Source organism: Schistocerca serialis, chromosome 10, assembly GCF_023864345.2.
Source record: "Schistocerca serialis cubense isolate TAMUIC-IGC-003099 chromosome 10, iqSchSeri2.2, whole genome shotgun sequence".
NCBI lineage: Eukaryota > Metazoa > Arthropoda > Insecta > Orthoptera > Acrididae > Schistocerca > Schistocerca serialis.
In genome coordinates, this window is record NC_064647.1 from 245,247,005 (window position 1) to 245,263,459 (window position 16,455).

The 16,455-nt window shown below is 44.5% G+C and overlaps 1 protein-coding gene across 1 annotated transcript in view; it reads right to left on the reverse strand.

Annotated features, from left to right (window-relative positions):
• Positions 1 to 16,455, reverse strand: part of LOC126424726 (transmembrane protein 151B-like) — a 460,556-nt gene that overhangs the window by 39,063 nt on the left and 405,038 nt on the right. The gene's annotated exons all lie outside the window — the stretch shown is intronic.

Sequence of the window (16,455 nt, forward strand, 5' to 3'; positions counted from 1 at the left end):
GACTATGATTCGCTTCCACACAGTCCTGTGCTCCAAATACACATTCTCAGAAGTTCCTTTCCTGATTACAACCTGTCTTCTACATTGGCAGATTTCTCTCGGTCCTGAATGTCTTCTTTGCCTCTGCTAGTCTGCCTTTTTATGTCGTCCTTGCTTCATCCATGGTGTGCTACTTGCCTTCCAATATAGGAGCATTATTTAACTTTGTCCTTACTAATTTTTATATTGAATTCTTCCCCAAACTCAATTCTGCCGCTCCTCGTTATTTTAGTCTTTTCTGCTTTCTCTCAATCTATATTCTGCACTCCTTAGAGGATTCGTTCCATTCAGTATATCCTGTTCAGTGAATGTTATCAATGATATCCTTTCACCGCGAATTTAATCCCACTCTTATACTTTTCTTTTACTTCAGTCACTGCTTCTTCGATGTTTGGGACGGCCAGCCTAACGCTGGGAGCAAATTTTGTAGGTGTCAATGGTAAAAAATTTTAGAAAAATTGGGAACAGTTTATTCAAACATTTTTGTAACATTTGTAAATGAAGGTAACATAAAATAACTTATTTCATTCGTTAGTTCTTTTGTTATCTCAGTAAGCTAAATAAGTGTCTCTAAGTCAGTTCCGCGCCATGCACGGGGCGGAATGGACAACGTTTTTTTTATTTCCCGATGACACATCCTACAAGTAAGCTGGGCTTCATCGTCGTCAATATCTGTCCGTACGCGAGTTACGAGCCTAATGCTTCCTGAAATTTAAGGCAGGATGGAGAGCCGGAAATTCAAGGGCCCAATTTCTCGAGCCATTTTCAATGTTCCAACTCATGCCCCTTATTGAAAACGCACTGATTTTTCCGCAGGTGTTGTCAGTTGCTGAAATGGGATTACCTCTTTCCATTTTCATGAATGGTTTTAAAGTAGTCAAAGGTACAACAAATTGCTTCTGTGATTTTTCGTGGGTCATCGTTTTATTAATTACTGATTCAACAACTTATTCCATGTTTTTCGTAGACCAGTGTTTTCTCTCCGTTTTCCTTGCATAATCACATATCATCTGCAAAACAGAGGGGCAGTCCATGCGATAGAATTCGTCATATGAGGAATAAAAGGCGACCTGGGTGGAATGGACTATGCCAGTAGACCAATCCGCCCCAAACGCGTTTCTGTTGAGAAAATATTGGTTGAAATGGTTCAAATGGCTCTGAGCACTATGGGACTGAACGTCTGAGGTCATCAGTCCCCTAGAACTTAGAACTACTTAAACCTAACTAACCTAAGGACATCAGACACATCCATGCCCGAGGCAGAATTCGAACCTGCGACTGTGGTAGCAGCACAGTTCCAGACTGAAGCGCCTAGAAACACTCGGCCACACAGGCTGGCGAGAAAATATTCAGCGATCATAGTGAACACTTTTTTTCCACTAACTGCACTGTATCTAATGACAGCTAAGAATATTCTGATTTAGTTGGACTAAACGTTGATTGTTAAGAAAAAACTATGCCAGTTTTATCTTAGTTTGAAATGGTCCAGAAAGCTATAATAGAACAGCGTATTCACTACGCAACTCGCGTGTAGGAGCAGTTGAAACCTTACTGAAGCAAAATGCACATGGTTTGTTAATGATCTGTCAGTTTTTGTAGACTCTAGCGCCACTAGGTGAAATTTGAAGATTGAAATCATTCTATACTGGTAGTCCATTCTGTCTCAGTTTTCCCTGTAGATTGAGCATTAGGAGTGAAAATCTGCAACCCTGTCATACACGCTTCCTATTCCTGTTGTTACCTCTCACTTCTTGTATATGCTTTACATCACACACCTTTTGCTGCAGTTTACTATGACTTTTCTCAGAATTTGGAATATCTTGCACCATTTCACATTATAGAACCCGGAACTCCAAACGCCCCTCCAAAAGATTTAATCTGCCCTCAATTTGCTGTCATCAAGAAATGAGGGAGTCGAGACGGAGCCGCGCTGCCCTCTGATCTCCTGGCAGGGTCGCCAGCGCTACACGGCGCCCGCGTCCGCTTTTAGCCGCCCGGGCGTTCACGCGTGGCCAGCGAGGGCGCTGAGGCGGCTGCCCCGGTCCTTTGTGAGGGCCCCGGGGGCGGAAGGGCGGCGCTCAACCGGAACACCCTTACTTACCGCGCGCCGGCCTCCGCAACGAATCGCAGCAGCCGGTGGCGCGCGGACACGGTGGAGACGCGCGCTCCAAACACACTCCCCCTCTGAGAACACAGTGTCACTGTTCCCAGGTAGGGCTCGGCACCGAAACTTCAAGCTGACTGTCATTTTCACAACTTTCAGTACAGAACTGTTTTCGCGTGATGTTAAATCTGTAACAAACGGTGAAGTTACGTTCTTGTATCTAGCTATCGATCTTTGCATACAATTCTTTAGACACGCTCAGTAGGAGGACTGTAAGATGCTCTTTGAGCGGCCGAGTCACGCCATGAGAGTCGAACGCGGCACGTGCCTGGTAGGAGCAAAGCAAGCCCTGGTAGGCGGCTGTTACTCGAGAGGCGCGGATGTGATAGGATGCTTGATCCTTGTCTAAGAATAGAGTCCAAGTGATCAAAGTCGACTGTTCACTCGCAGACACAGAGATAATGACGGATGCTCATTTTCTTTCTCGTATTACGAGGCTTGCGGGGTGATTTTCACGGTACTTTCGGAACTTTCGGACGCGTTTTCCATATTCACATGTTACGTTCGTTGCTTTGTTAAACTGTTTCATTTTCGAAGCACGGTACAGAATCGGCTTTCTATCAATATGTCCTAATATTAGGACCTTTTAACCTCGTGAGATTCCCATTCTATGAAATTTCTTACTTTTCAGAGGTAGGTAGATTTTATTTTCTTGATATGTTTCACGCAGCGTGAAAGAATCCTTACGAAAAATATTGAAAGAGATTTTGTCATTCACTATTGTCAAAGTTAAGTCTAAATAATTTAACTGTCGGGAGCTGTTTTCAAGTTTACATGTAGTTTGTTAAAGATCTCGAACAGGTGGTTAATGCGATTAGATATAAAGAGCATATATTAGGGAAAAAAGGTACGAACGTACATAATTCGTCATTCGCTGACCACCTTATCACAGGACACAAACCTAAAGATGTTCATGATATTAGTATCTTACATACGGAAAAGAAAGGCTTCAGACTTGATATTCTTGAACAGTTGGAAATTTTCAAACATTTTTCCCGTAACGACCATTTAATCCTCAATGAGCAATTACAATTACGTGATAAAAATTTCTTTGATGGTGTAAATCCGTTGCTTAAAATCACTTAACGCGGAATATTGCTATTATGCTTCCCGAACTGTAGCCTTAAATATTGTTCTCTCTCCCAATCTTACAGTATAATATTTTGTTCAACTTTCGATGTGTTACGTACTATCTAACATAATGTAATCAGCACATTACGTGCACTCCTGTTCCAATGCTTCTGACAGCTGTTGTCACTGTAAATTACAAGCATTCAATACTAGATGGCGCGATACAAGGTGCCGACTTGCTAACATCGACGGCGCGCGCGCCTCTCAGTCTGATGCTGCTTACAGTGCCGGCCGCACACGCGACCCTTAGCGGCGCGTCTTAATCAAGTTGTGCATTCCTAGGAAAATTTTATAATGTACAAATATATTTTTATCTTTAACGTGAGCACTGTTGCTCTAAACCATTTCATAACTATTTACTCTTTGTAAGTATGCTTTCTCTGTCTACTGTACCGTAGCAGTTAGCTATGATGTAATTTTATTACATATGTTTAATTTAATAATTTTTATATTATTCCAAAACTCTGTTATAGGTAATGTAATTTTTTTTTACTTCTGATGAAGGCCGTCTTAGAGCAGTTGAAACCTAGGTAAAGTTGAAAATTTTTTATCTGTGCAACCGAAGAGCTGTATTTTCAAGTAATATTATAAATTTCGTCTACGGTTGCTCCATTATCGGCCATGTTCAAAATTGTCCGCTACTGCTGTTGGTGAAAGAATGTATCGTCACGTAGTATAGAGCGTGGCTATTTTGAGTCGGGTAGTGGCTGGATGTGTTAACAAGAAAGGCCCAGCATACTGATTGCACACAGTTGAGTCATAAGCTTGGTCACAGGTCATCTGAACTGTCATTAGTCATGTGAATTGTGACGTTTATTACAGATTGTTCTTGTTAAATTCACGTGAATCTATTAAATAGTTAGTGTGAGAGCTCCTCGTCCAGACCGTGAAGGCCCGACGGATGTCGACCGGCCGCCATGTCATCCTCTGCCATGCGAATGCAGTATGACGGGCATGTGCTGAACACACAGCTCTCCCGGTCCTTTTGAAGACTTTCCACACAAGGCAGCAGCCATTATTCAGTAGAGTCGCTCTTCATTTGGCAGCAAGAGGCCGGGTGCACCCCAACCAGTCCTTCCACCGAGGAAAAGTCGTCGGCAGTACCGGGAATCGAACCCCAATGGCCGGCCGCGGTGGTTTAGCGGTTCAGGCGCTCAGTCCGGAACCGCGGGAGTACTATGGTCGCAGGTTCGAATCCTGCCTCGGGCATGGATGTGTGTGATGTCGTTAGGTTAGTTAGGTTTAAGTAGTTCTAGGGGACTGATGACCACAGAAGTTAAGTCCCATAGTGCTCAGAGCCATTTGAACCATTTTTTTGAACCCCAATGGCAACCATCTACGTTGACCGCTCAGTTACAGAGGAGGGAAAGTATTTAGTATGCCCAAGGTAAATATACCCTTTTCATGGTCATATTTCAATAACAAATCAGCTATAATGCTTTCTTATACACTGAAGAGCCGAAGAAACGGGTACACCTGCCTAGTACCGTGTAGGGCCCCGGCGAGCACCAAGAAATACCGCAACACGACGTGACACCGACTGTACTAATATCGCAAGTAGGGTGGAGGGATCTGAAACCATGAATCCCGCAGGGCTGTCGATAAATCCGTAAGAGGGTTTGAAGACCTCATTTGAAGAGCACGCTGCAAGGTATCCCAGACGCACTTAATAATGTTCATACCTGGGGCGTTTGGTGGCCATCAGAAGTGTTTAAACTCAGAAGAGTGATGCTGGAGCCACTCTGTAGCAATTCTGAACGTGTGGGGTGTCGCATTGTCCTGCTGGGACTGTTCAAGTTCGTCGGAATGCTCAATGGACATGAATGGATGCAGGTGATCAGACAGGATTCTTGCGTACGTGTCACCTGTCAGAGTCGCATCTAGATGTATCAGTGGTCCCATACCACTCCAACTGCACACGCCGCACACCATTACAGAACCTCCACCACCTTGAACAGTCCTCTGCTGACATGCAGGTTCAATGGAGTCATGAGGTTGTCAACTTACCCGGACACGTCCATCTAGTCGAATCAATTTGAAACGAGATATGTCCGACGAAGCAACATGTTTCCAGTCATCAACAGTCCAATGTCGGTGTTGACGGGCCTAGGTGAGGCGTAACGCTTTGTAATGTGGAGACATCAAGGGTACACGAGTGGGCCTTCGGCTCCAAAAGCCCATATTGATGATGTTTCGTTGAATGGTTAGCACGCTGACACTTGTTGATGGCCCGGCACCTAAATCTGCAGCAATTTGCGGAAGGGTTGCACTTCTGTCACGTTGAACGATTCTCTTCAGTCGTCGTTGGTCCCGTTCTTGCAGGATCTTTTCCCGGCCGCAACGATGTCGGAGATTTGATGTTTTACCGGATTCCTGATATTCACGGTACACTTGTGGAATCGTCGTATGTGAAAATACCCACTTCGTCGCTACCTCGGAGATGCTGTGTCCCGTCGCTCGTGTGCCGACAATAACACCACGTTCAAACGCACTTGAATCTTGATAACCTGCCATTGTAGCAGCAGTAACCGATATAACAACAGCGCCAGACACTTGTATTACCGCGGTGCCGTATTCTGTCTGTTTACATACTTCTATCTTTGAATATACATGGCTATATCAGTTTCTTTGGCTCTTCAGTTTAAATTCAGGGGTGTAAACTTTATGTATGAGAGGGTATTTCAAATAAGAGCACTTACAGGAATTACATTTGCAATTAATCACCAAATGGGATTACGACAGCCTCTTCACAAAATGCTTCTGGCATCTGTCAGTCCGGTGGTTGTTGAGCCTCCTCTTGTAATTTTTACACGACCCAAAATCTCTCATGTGGCTAAGAACTGCCTGGCACACGACTCACTGTTAGCACAGTTTCCAACGCATTGTCCATGTGAAGTGCCCGATCGTCCTTGCTCTGCTGTGCTTCACCGGCTACCTTCAGTTACAGCTCGTTACTCCCTTGTTCCATATACCATATCTGCGAACTCTGGTTCCGATGTGAAATGAGACTGTTGTACAACTGGAGGAACCTTCCGATTACGCTGCTCACGGAGCCTGATGCACCGATAATTGTCTGTGCATGGGGTTCTTGAAGAAAAAAATAAAATGAACCTGAGGATCTCTGTTAGAACTACAACGAATATTTCCGTTTTGACTACAAATATCTGCCTGTGAAGACGTAAGAGGCGGGAATAACCGCTTTTGGTTTAATAGGGACTTGTGCAGCCAAGTTATGCGCGTATAGTGCACAAAATATATTACGTAGCGGAAGAAATCAAGAATGCGGCGATCAATGAATCAGTCATGGCGCACACCGACGCACTGAAATTGTATACATCCCATATTAGAGTACTGAGGAGAAAATTCGTTTGAGTGCACCGCTATGTTGATTCTCAGGAAAATGAGATTCGTCGTTAGGAAAACAATAAAAAAGAGAACTAAAAATAGAAACAGAACAAATCACACGATTATTTCCTGAAATGGAATAATACGAAATCTAGTGTGCTCTAAGCGTAATTTTGTAAATAAGCTGTCAGTTGCGTGCGAGTAACGCCTACGTGACACAGTGAGCTTTCAAATGTAACACGTAGCGTGTTGCCGATCACACAGTAGACAGCAGTTTCTGATGGCTGAGGTAGAGTAGACGGATGCTGGTGATGCTATCACTCCTTAGTTCAATCAGCTTCTCACTGGACCTCACTCTCTACCTCAGAAAAATCAAAGGAGGTACAGGGAATCGAATACAGGTCCTTCCACACCGAAGGCAGCGACCCAAGCAATTTGGAGGCCGTCACCATAGTAAAAACATGATAAATATCTTCTAGTCCCTATAGTTGTATTTTAGAAGATAAACCGTGAATGTTCGGTGCCTAAAGAAAGTGGATTTGGGCAGTCATCGCTGAAAGGCTCTCACTTCACACAAGTTGAAAGCTACCAGTTTGATTTCTACTTAATGTAAAAATTGTTTGGCGACGGTAGTCAGTCTGATGGCGGCCTTTTAAGATGAAAGCTAGTTAATTGAATAAATTAATAGTGTAGGACATCCACAGTTTTGTGCAGTACATTTGTGAGTAAAAAATAAAGCAAATTTTACTGTGGAAAATGTTTTGTGACGTTCACTTGTGATGCAGGGAAAAGCAACGGCACTTCTGGCTCTGAGCACTATGGGACTTAACATCTATGGTCATCAGTGCCCTAGAACTTAGAACTACTTAAACCTAACTAACCTAAGCACAGCACACAACACCCAGCCATCACGAGGCAGAGAAAATCCCCGACCCCGCCGGGAATCGAACCCGGGAACCCGGGCGTGGGAAGCGAGAACGCTACCGCACGACCACGAGATGCGGGCGGCACTTCTGGCACTAAAAGTTTGTTTTGTCCGTACAGATGTAGGAGCTTGTGGAAATGATAGTTTATAAAATAGAAAACACGTTACTGAGGGATAAGGAGCCATGTTGGCGACTGGATAATTTTTTTTTTTTTCAGATACGCACGAGACTCAACACGTTATCCTGAATGGAGGCCATCTACAGGCACTTTTGGAGTAACGTCTGGTGCGGTACAGATCAGTCTAATAGGGAGTTAGCTGTCTACGTTTTCTAGCAATGGCAGCAGATGTTAGTGGATAGTTTCGTTGGCATGCCAGGGTCGTAATAAATGGTTTACTATCTATGAAGGAACCAAGTCCGATACAAACTGCAAGGAAGGTCTGGACAAAATGTAAACCGTGTACTAAGACGGGAAACCAGCTGTCAAATGCAAAGATCTGTATCTCACGAAACGTAAAATCGTGGTGGTGTTTCACCGCGGGACTAACAAGTGGAGTCGCCATGTCGTGCAAATATTCGCGAACGACTGCATGGAGAGGTATGCAGCGGAACCATGAAAGGGCAAGCTATGGCTCCTGGCAGGTACTGAGAAACTGGAGTTTTAATAAACGAGTACCACCGTCTGGATCACTATATCTGTCAGTTTCGATCTGCCCTGCACACCATCTTCAGGTCTGGCGTCGCAAGGTGCAGTTCGTCAATAGTGGCACGAATAACATAAAACTCAAAGTACTGTTGACAAACTGTACCTAGCAGAGTCAGACCTGAACATGATTTACAGGGCAGATTGAAACTGCTAGATTTTGTGATCCAGACGGTCTTTCTTCGTTTATTATAGTAAGTTAAGTATGGTACCTAAGACAGGGCGCCAGCTCTGAAACTCGGAATTGTCTACGAAAGACATTGCCTACAAAACATGTACAGTCAATACTTCAAATCTGTTGGATTGTGTTAAGCTTCGCAGTAACCGGAGACGGGGATTGTACAAACTCAGGCCTGACAGACCAAGGAGATTGATTATCACAACTGCCGAAATAATCTTAACTGGCAGACATCCGGTTGAAGACGTCGTACGTCTAGTGACAATCTACGTAGAATACTTCACTAAAATAAATGTTGGTTTTTTTCTGCAAAATCTGTATTGACCATGATCGCATATAGGGAAATAGATAATTAGTTTCGACCGTCTTCGCTCATCTTTAAATTAGAATATAAAAAGTCGTGTCTAAGGTAAGAAGACACTTTTGTCAGTTGGTTGTTAATAATGCCTGGGAATGTCAGCTTCGAACTCGTGCTTGTAACCTGTGTATCAAGTAATTAACTTGTGTTACAAGCACGAGTTCGAAGTTGACGTTCCCATGCGTTGTGAACAACGAATTGACAAAAGTGTCCTCTTACCTTGGACACAACTTTTCTTATTCTTATCTGAAAGTGAGTGGAGGCAGTCGAAACTAATTTGCCACACTGGACTCGCTTTCGGGAGGACGATGGTTCAAACCCGCGTCCGGCCATCCCGAATTAGGTTTCCCGTGATTTCCCTAAATCGCTTCAGGCAAATGGAGGGATGATTCCTTTGAAAAGGCACGGCCGACTGCCTTCGCTATCCTTCCCTCACCCGATGGGGCCTGTGACATCGCTGTCTGGTCCCCTGCCACAAATCAACCAACCAACCAACTAGTTATCTGTTTCCGTATTTGTGGCCATGGCCACTAAATAGTTTCCAAAAAGTCAACATTCGTTGAAGTAACACACTGATGTCTCTACACTGAAAATGTCTGGTAACTATAGCTTCAGCAAAAGTTATTCAGCGTACGAACAGCGAATATAGCAGTCACATCGGTGAAATATCTAGGAGTGTAGGTACGGCGCGATTTAAAGTGAGAATATCACGCGATACTAATCGTAGGTGAGGCAAATGCCAGGCTGGGATCCACCAGAAGAATCTTCAGGAAGTGTAGGCCACCACAAAGGACGCAGCTGACCAAACCTTCGTTCAATAAATGCCCGAATATTACTCGTCAGTGCTGGATCCGTACGCGATAGGGGAAATAGAGAAGATCGAGAGAAGAGCAGCACGTTTCGTTAAACGTTCAGTTAGTAACCGCGAAAGCATCACGGATGTGGTCAACCTCCTCCAGTGGCACACTCTGCAAGAGAGGCGTTCTGCATCGCAAGGTGGTTAACCGATAAAGTTCGGAGCGCGTATGTTCTTAGAAGAGTGAGTTAGTATGTTGGTTGCTTCCCCGTATTTATGTCTCGCGAAAAGACCGTGAAGTCCGCAGCTCGTGGTCGTGCGGTAGCGTTCTCGTTTCCCACGCCCGGGTTCCCGGGTTCGATTCCCGGCGGGGTCAGGGATTTTCACTGCCTCGTGATGACTGGGTGTTGTGTGATGTCCTTAGGTCAGTTAGGTTTAAGTAGTTCTAAGTTCTAGGGGACTGATGACCACAGATGTTAAGTCCCATAGTGCTCAGAGCCAAAAGACCGTGAAGACAAAATTAGACTCATTCGAGCCCTCACGGATGGTTACCAGCTACGTTTTTCCTCGTGGACCATTCGAGAGTGGATCACGAAAATGGTGAAGAGGTGCAAAGTACCCTCCGCCGAACAACGCACGGTTGCTTGCGGGATGTAGATGCAGACGTAGATGCAGATTCTTGAAGCCCCGAAGTTTTCTCCTCAAGGCATCGCGCAGATAAAGCCAGAACACGGTAACAGCTTGCGATCGAAGTTTTTGTTACGCTTTAATATGTGGTTCCCTGAATGCACCGTGTGCTGTGTACTTCGGAGTGGTATGCAGAAGTGCACAGTGGCAACAAGAGCCGCATTTGAGATGTGTTACTACAGAAGAATATTGAAAATTAGACGGACCGACAAGAAATGTCGAGTTTCTATGTAGAAATCTCTTAAGAGGTCAGGAAGTAACTTTCGTGGTAGCAGAGAGAGCTATGAGGATAAAAACTGGAGAGGAAGTCAAACACTGGACTGAAACCAGCAAATAAGAGGGCGTAGGTTGCCGTTGCTACTCAGAGATGGCAGCATCAGACCAGTCAGAAGTCTGAAGACTCAAAAAATCATTCCCCAATAGGGATGGTGACGAAAGCGGAGCAACGTAGAAGCTTAATTCAGGAACGTCTGCAACTGTTGCAATCAAATTTTTCACGTACATGACTCACTGTTTGTATAAAGATATTGTGCGGATAATATGCCGCAGCCACCTCTAGAGATGAGGGCCGCTATGAGAAAAAGTGACACGTAAAAATATTCGATAAACGCTGACACCATTATCAAAGCCACAGTTTTCGCGGTCGCTAGACTTATTGGTGACAGTCGCGATGACGTGCCAGACGTGGACCGACGTGTTGTTGACATGCTCAGTTTTTTTGAAACTGTAATAATTTTTTTCTTAGAGTTTATATGTACGTGTAACATCAGCGAACACGAGTGAAGCACAGGGCAAAAGCTAGCTCCTTTCATACACAAAAAATCATAATTATCTTCCTCTCATTTTGTACATATAATGCAGTCTGCTTTGTACATGTGTACCTACTTCGAAAAAAAGGCATTAAAAAGCATGCCGAGCAAAGATAGTAGTAGAAAATAAAATACTTATCTATTTCTGGAAACTTAACGGTATTGTCCATGTACAGGGTGATTATAAATAAAGTTAAACTTTCAAACCGCTGTAGAAATAACACCACTGGTCAGAATGACGTCAGATTGCAACGGAATGTAGATATAGATGGCTCTGTAAGCATCATAATTTAATAGTGGTCGACTAGAAGTGACAATCATACAATTCCTAAGATGCACGTTTGACGCATGAGTGTAAAGGTGTGATACTGTTACTGACTTAAGCCCATCCACCACGGCAAGGTCATACGACATCGGATGGGAAAAATAGGTTTTTAATTGTCCTGAGGCCAAAAACCGCAAAATGCACCAGTCACATCGGTTTTTAATTGTACTGAGACCAAAAACCGCATAAAAAAACATCAGTCAAAATCAAATCGGATTATTAATTTCCGTGTGACTGGCGTAAAACATGTTCAATATGCAAGCCACCGTTTTCTGCAACAAGTCGAAATCGAGAAACAGCACGTTCCACAACTGATCGAAGTGTTTCCGAGCTGACGTTCAGAATATGTTGCGCAATGCGCGCCTTCAATGCAGCTAAGTTTGTAATCGGAACACTGAACACATCATCTTTCAGATAGCCACACAGCCCGAAGTCACACGGATTAAGACCAGGTTGTCGGGACGGCCAGGCTGTAGAGAAATCGCGGCTGATAATTCTAGCATTTCCGAAATGGCGCTTCAGCAGCTGCTTAACTGGATTTGCAATGTGTGGAGGTGCGACATCTCGCACAAAAATGACCCCATCCACGCTGATGGAGAGATGAAATGACGCGATTGCGCAAAAGACACTCATAGCGTTTACCAGTGACGGAAGCACACGTCGCTCTGCAGAAGTTCCGGACACTTAAGGGCTTGAAGAAAGAACCGGAAGCAGCTGTCTGTTCGGAAAAATATGGCCCTATGATAAACGATACCGTAAACGCGCACCACACAGTGGCCTTTTCAGGATGAAGTGGTATTGGTTGAGTTGCGTGTGGATTTTCCGTTGCCCATATTCGACAATTCTGTGTATTGACATATCTTGTCAGACGGAAGTGGGCTTCGTCTGTCCACAAAATCTTTAACGGCCAATCACTGTCCACTTGCGTGCGAGCAAGAAATTCTAAAGCAAAGGTCTATCTTACTGGCAGCTCAACAAGAAGCAGCTCGTGCACATGGGTAATTTTGAACGGATAGTAAAGAAGGATGTTTCGTAGGATATCACGTACTGTGCTCACGGGTACGTCCAATGTTCGGGCAATTCTCCGTGCACTAAACGTTTGAACACCACCAATCGTCTCCTCCTGTATTCCTGTGGCCAATGCTTCCACTAAGGTCGAATTAATTCCTTTCCTCCCTCTACCATGTTACACACCAAAAGAACCTTTCTCTTCCTCGTGATGACTGGGTGTTGTGTGATGTCCTTAGGTTAGTTAGGTTTAAGTAGTTCTAAGTTCTAGGGGACTGATGACCATAGATGTTAAGTCCCATAGTGCTCAGAGCCATCTGAACCATTTTTGAACCAAAATAACCTGTCTTTTCGAATTTTCGAATCATTTTCTGCAGACCCACGCGTCATCGGAACAGCGTCTTTTTTGAAACCCTTAAGTGTCCGGAACTTCTGCAGAGCGACGTGTGCACAGTCATCATTCTTACAACAGCTTTACAAGCAGAGCGCGATCCTGCATTGAGACAGTCATGGTGAATGTCGCAGACGCGAAAGGAGGAAAAGCCGTGTACCCGGCGTGTTTATACCAACTTCAATGGGTCGGGCGCATGACAGGTGTCTCCATTTACATAATGTGACACATACAACGCCATCTATTGATCAATTTTCACTCTATTTTTCTTCTTCTATCATACGTTTTCCTCCCTTCTCTGATAGTATTCCGTTGCAATTTGACGTCATTCTGTCCAGTGGTGTTATGTCTCCAATGCTGTGAAAGTTTAATTATAATCACCTTGTATGTAATACTTTCATTCATTTAACCATAAGGTGTTTTGTATACCTACATCGAATTATCATTAATTCTCTGATAATTAGCAGGTCTGTTATAAATAACAAGATATTACACTTACAAAAATGATGACTAAATATTAGTTGAGTAACATTTGTATTTGTTAATGTGGAATTTAAATGAAAGTAAAACAAATTTTAGTACTAGTACCAGCTACTTCACGATTACCGGCCCTAGACACTACACAGCCAGCTACCGACGATTCTGTTAAATCATGTTAAATGTTTCATATGCTACACCGCTCGCAAATTATATAATCTTCAAAACCGTTTTTCCAATTTATATGAGAATGGCATCGTACTGCCTTCAGAAATTGATCACCTTCGAAAGCTATGACGAAAATCGTGTGTTAAGGTAACCTCGTCCATCAGAATCGTACCTTACGGGATGGGGCTGTCACGTTCACAGAACGAGGGCCAGCCGTGTCTCAGCGCGACCTGCGCCGGCCGACACGTGGGAAGCACGTCCCAGCTGCAGAGCAAGCGATCGCCGCGAGGAAGCTCCATGTCTGGCGACCGTGACAGGGTTTCATTTCTAGCGGTAACCGCAGAACAAAACCGACGGCCGCTCCCAGAAATGACGGCTGCGTCGAATTTCGATGTGGCAGATCGATTCTTGCGGCGTCAGGTGCCGCATCGGATAACGTCACTCCACCGGCTGCCCGACTCCCTCGCCACACCGGCGGTTGGAATTGGATGCGGCAGAAGGCAGCTTTATCGTTGCCACTCGTAATGCCAGAGGCTAAAAGTGCTAACGAGAAATTTAGAGTAAAATGAAACAGGAAACGGCTACATCTGCGATTTGGAAACGCTGTAGAAAGACTGCAGTGTGAACAGTGTGTGTAATATATAGTACACGGGCAAAGAGTGACCTCATATGAACAGCATACCAGCAGCTGAATTAGCGTTTGTTTTGTATCGAATAGTATAGTAAATTAGGCACACCAAGAATGTGTCAACGATTCGTGATTGCCCTTTCTTCATTCTCTCATACGTTATAACTACCTCTTTGAAGTACACTAGAGAGCCAAAGAAACTGGTACACTTGCCTAATATCGTGTAGCGTCCCCGCGAGCAAGCAGAAGTGCCGCAACACGACGTGGCATAGCGTCGACTAATGTCTGGAGTAGTGCTGGAGGGAACTGACTCCATAAATCCTGCAGGGCTGTCCATAGATCCGTGAAAGTACGAGAAGGTGGAGATCTCATCTAGACAGCCTTTTGCAAGGCATCCCAGATATGCTCAATAATGTTCTTGACTGGGAAGTTTGGCACGCAGCGGAAGTATCTGAACTCAGACGAGTGTTCCTGGAGCCACTATGTAGCAGTTATGGATGTGTGCGGTGTCACATTATCCTGCTGGAATTGACCGAGTCCGTCAGAATGCACAATGTACATGAATGGTCGCAGGTGTTCAGACAGGATGCTTAAGTACGTGTCATCTGTCAGAGTCGTATCTAGACCTACATGGAGAACCATGTCACTCCTACTGCACACGCTTCTCACCATTACAGCGTCTCCAGCAACTTCAACAGTCCCCTGCTGACAATCTGCCGTGCGGGGTAGCCTCGCGGTCTTGGGTACCTTGTCACGGTCCGCGAGGCTGCCCCCGTCGGAGGTTCGAGTCCTCCTTCGGGCATGAGGGTGTGTGTGTTTTTAGCGTAAGTTAGTTTAAGTTAGATTAAGTAGTGTGTAAGCTTAGGGAACAATGATCTCAGCAGTTTCGTCCATAATACTTTACCACAGATTTCCAAATTTCCTGCTGACAAGCAGAGAAAGTACAGAGAACTGTTGTTTTGGAATCAAATGCTTCTGTCACACGTAGAATAGCCCACCATGTATTAGGAAATGGAAAAGCATCGAGCACTGAAGGATGTTCCCAAAATTCACTACAAGGGTGTTATAAAGCCCAAAAAACTGTTGGATGTCTGATGAAATTTTTGCTAAATGTTTTAGGGAACAGTTGTACTGAAACTGTAAGGTTTTTGACTGAAAAACGTGTCCATAAACAATATGCTTACTGACACTATACATACGCATCCATAAGAAGTAAATAGTATTGATTTCTTGTGTGTGGCTCCTCCTCCCCACCCCCCACCCCCCACATCCCCGAACGCTGCCTGTCTAATTTCGACATTGGATCAGAGCGTAATAATGATATTTAAATACCAGGGCCGTAGGCTAGTTTTGAGAAGGATCCTGCAAGATAGCGACATACATAACAAAAACATGAACGAATGAACAGCTGAAGGTATAGTAAATGTAAAAACGTAATTTACTGGTTTGCCCAAGCGTTGTATAATGGGAAGGAAGAAACTGTTCAAAGGTGCTAACAAAACTGTATGATGCTCGTGAAGGAGAGGACTTGGAAAATATTGAAAACTTGACAGAAATGACAAAAAAGAATTCTTGGGTGTGAAGACGTAGGTACGTGCAAGGTGGATGAATGGTTTCTCCAGAACGTTTCGCAAGAAATCACGAACAATGAAACCGTAGAAACATTTTTTTTACCCCAAAACCTTTGAAAACTACGTACCGTAATTACACTGCAGAGCCAAAGAAACTGGTACAACTGCCTAATATCGTGCAAGGTGAACAAGAGCACTGAGAAGTGCCGAAACACGACTTGGCATGGACTCGACCAATGTCTGAAGTAGTGCTGGAAGAAAATGACACCATGAATCCTGCAGGGCTGTCCATAATTCCGTAAGAGTACGAAGGGGTGAATATCTCCTCTGAACAGTACGTTGCAAGGCATCGCAAATATGCTCAATTATGTTCATTTCTGGGGAGTTTGGTGGCCAGCGGAAGTGTTTAAACTCATAAGAGTGTTCCTGGAGCCACTCTGTAGCAATTCTGGACGTGTGGGATGTCGCATTGTACTGCTGGAATTGCCCACGTCTGTCGGAATGCTCAGTGGACATGAATGGATGCCGGTGATGAGACAGGATGCTTACGTACGTGTCAGCTGTCAGACTCATATCCAGACGTGTCAGAGGTCCCACATCACTCCAACTGCACACGCCCCACGCCATTACCGAGCCTCCACCAGCCTACACAGTCCCCTGCTGGCATTCAGGGTCCATGGATTCTTAACTTTGTCTGCATATCCGTACACGTCTATCAGCGCGATACACTTTGAAACGAGACTCGTCCGAC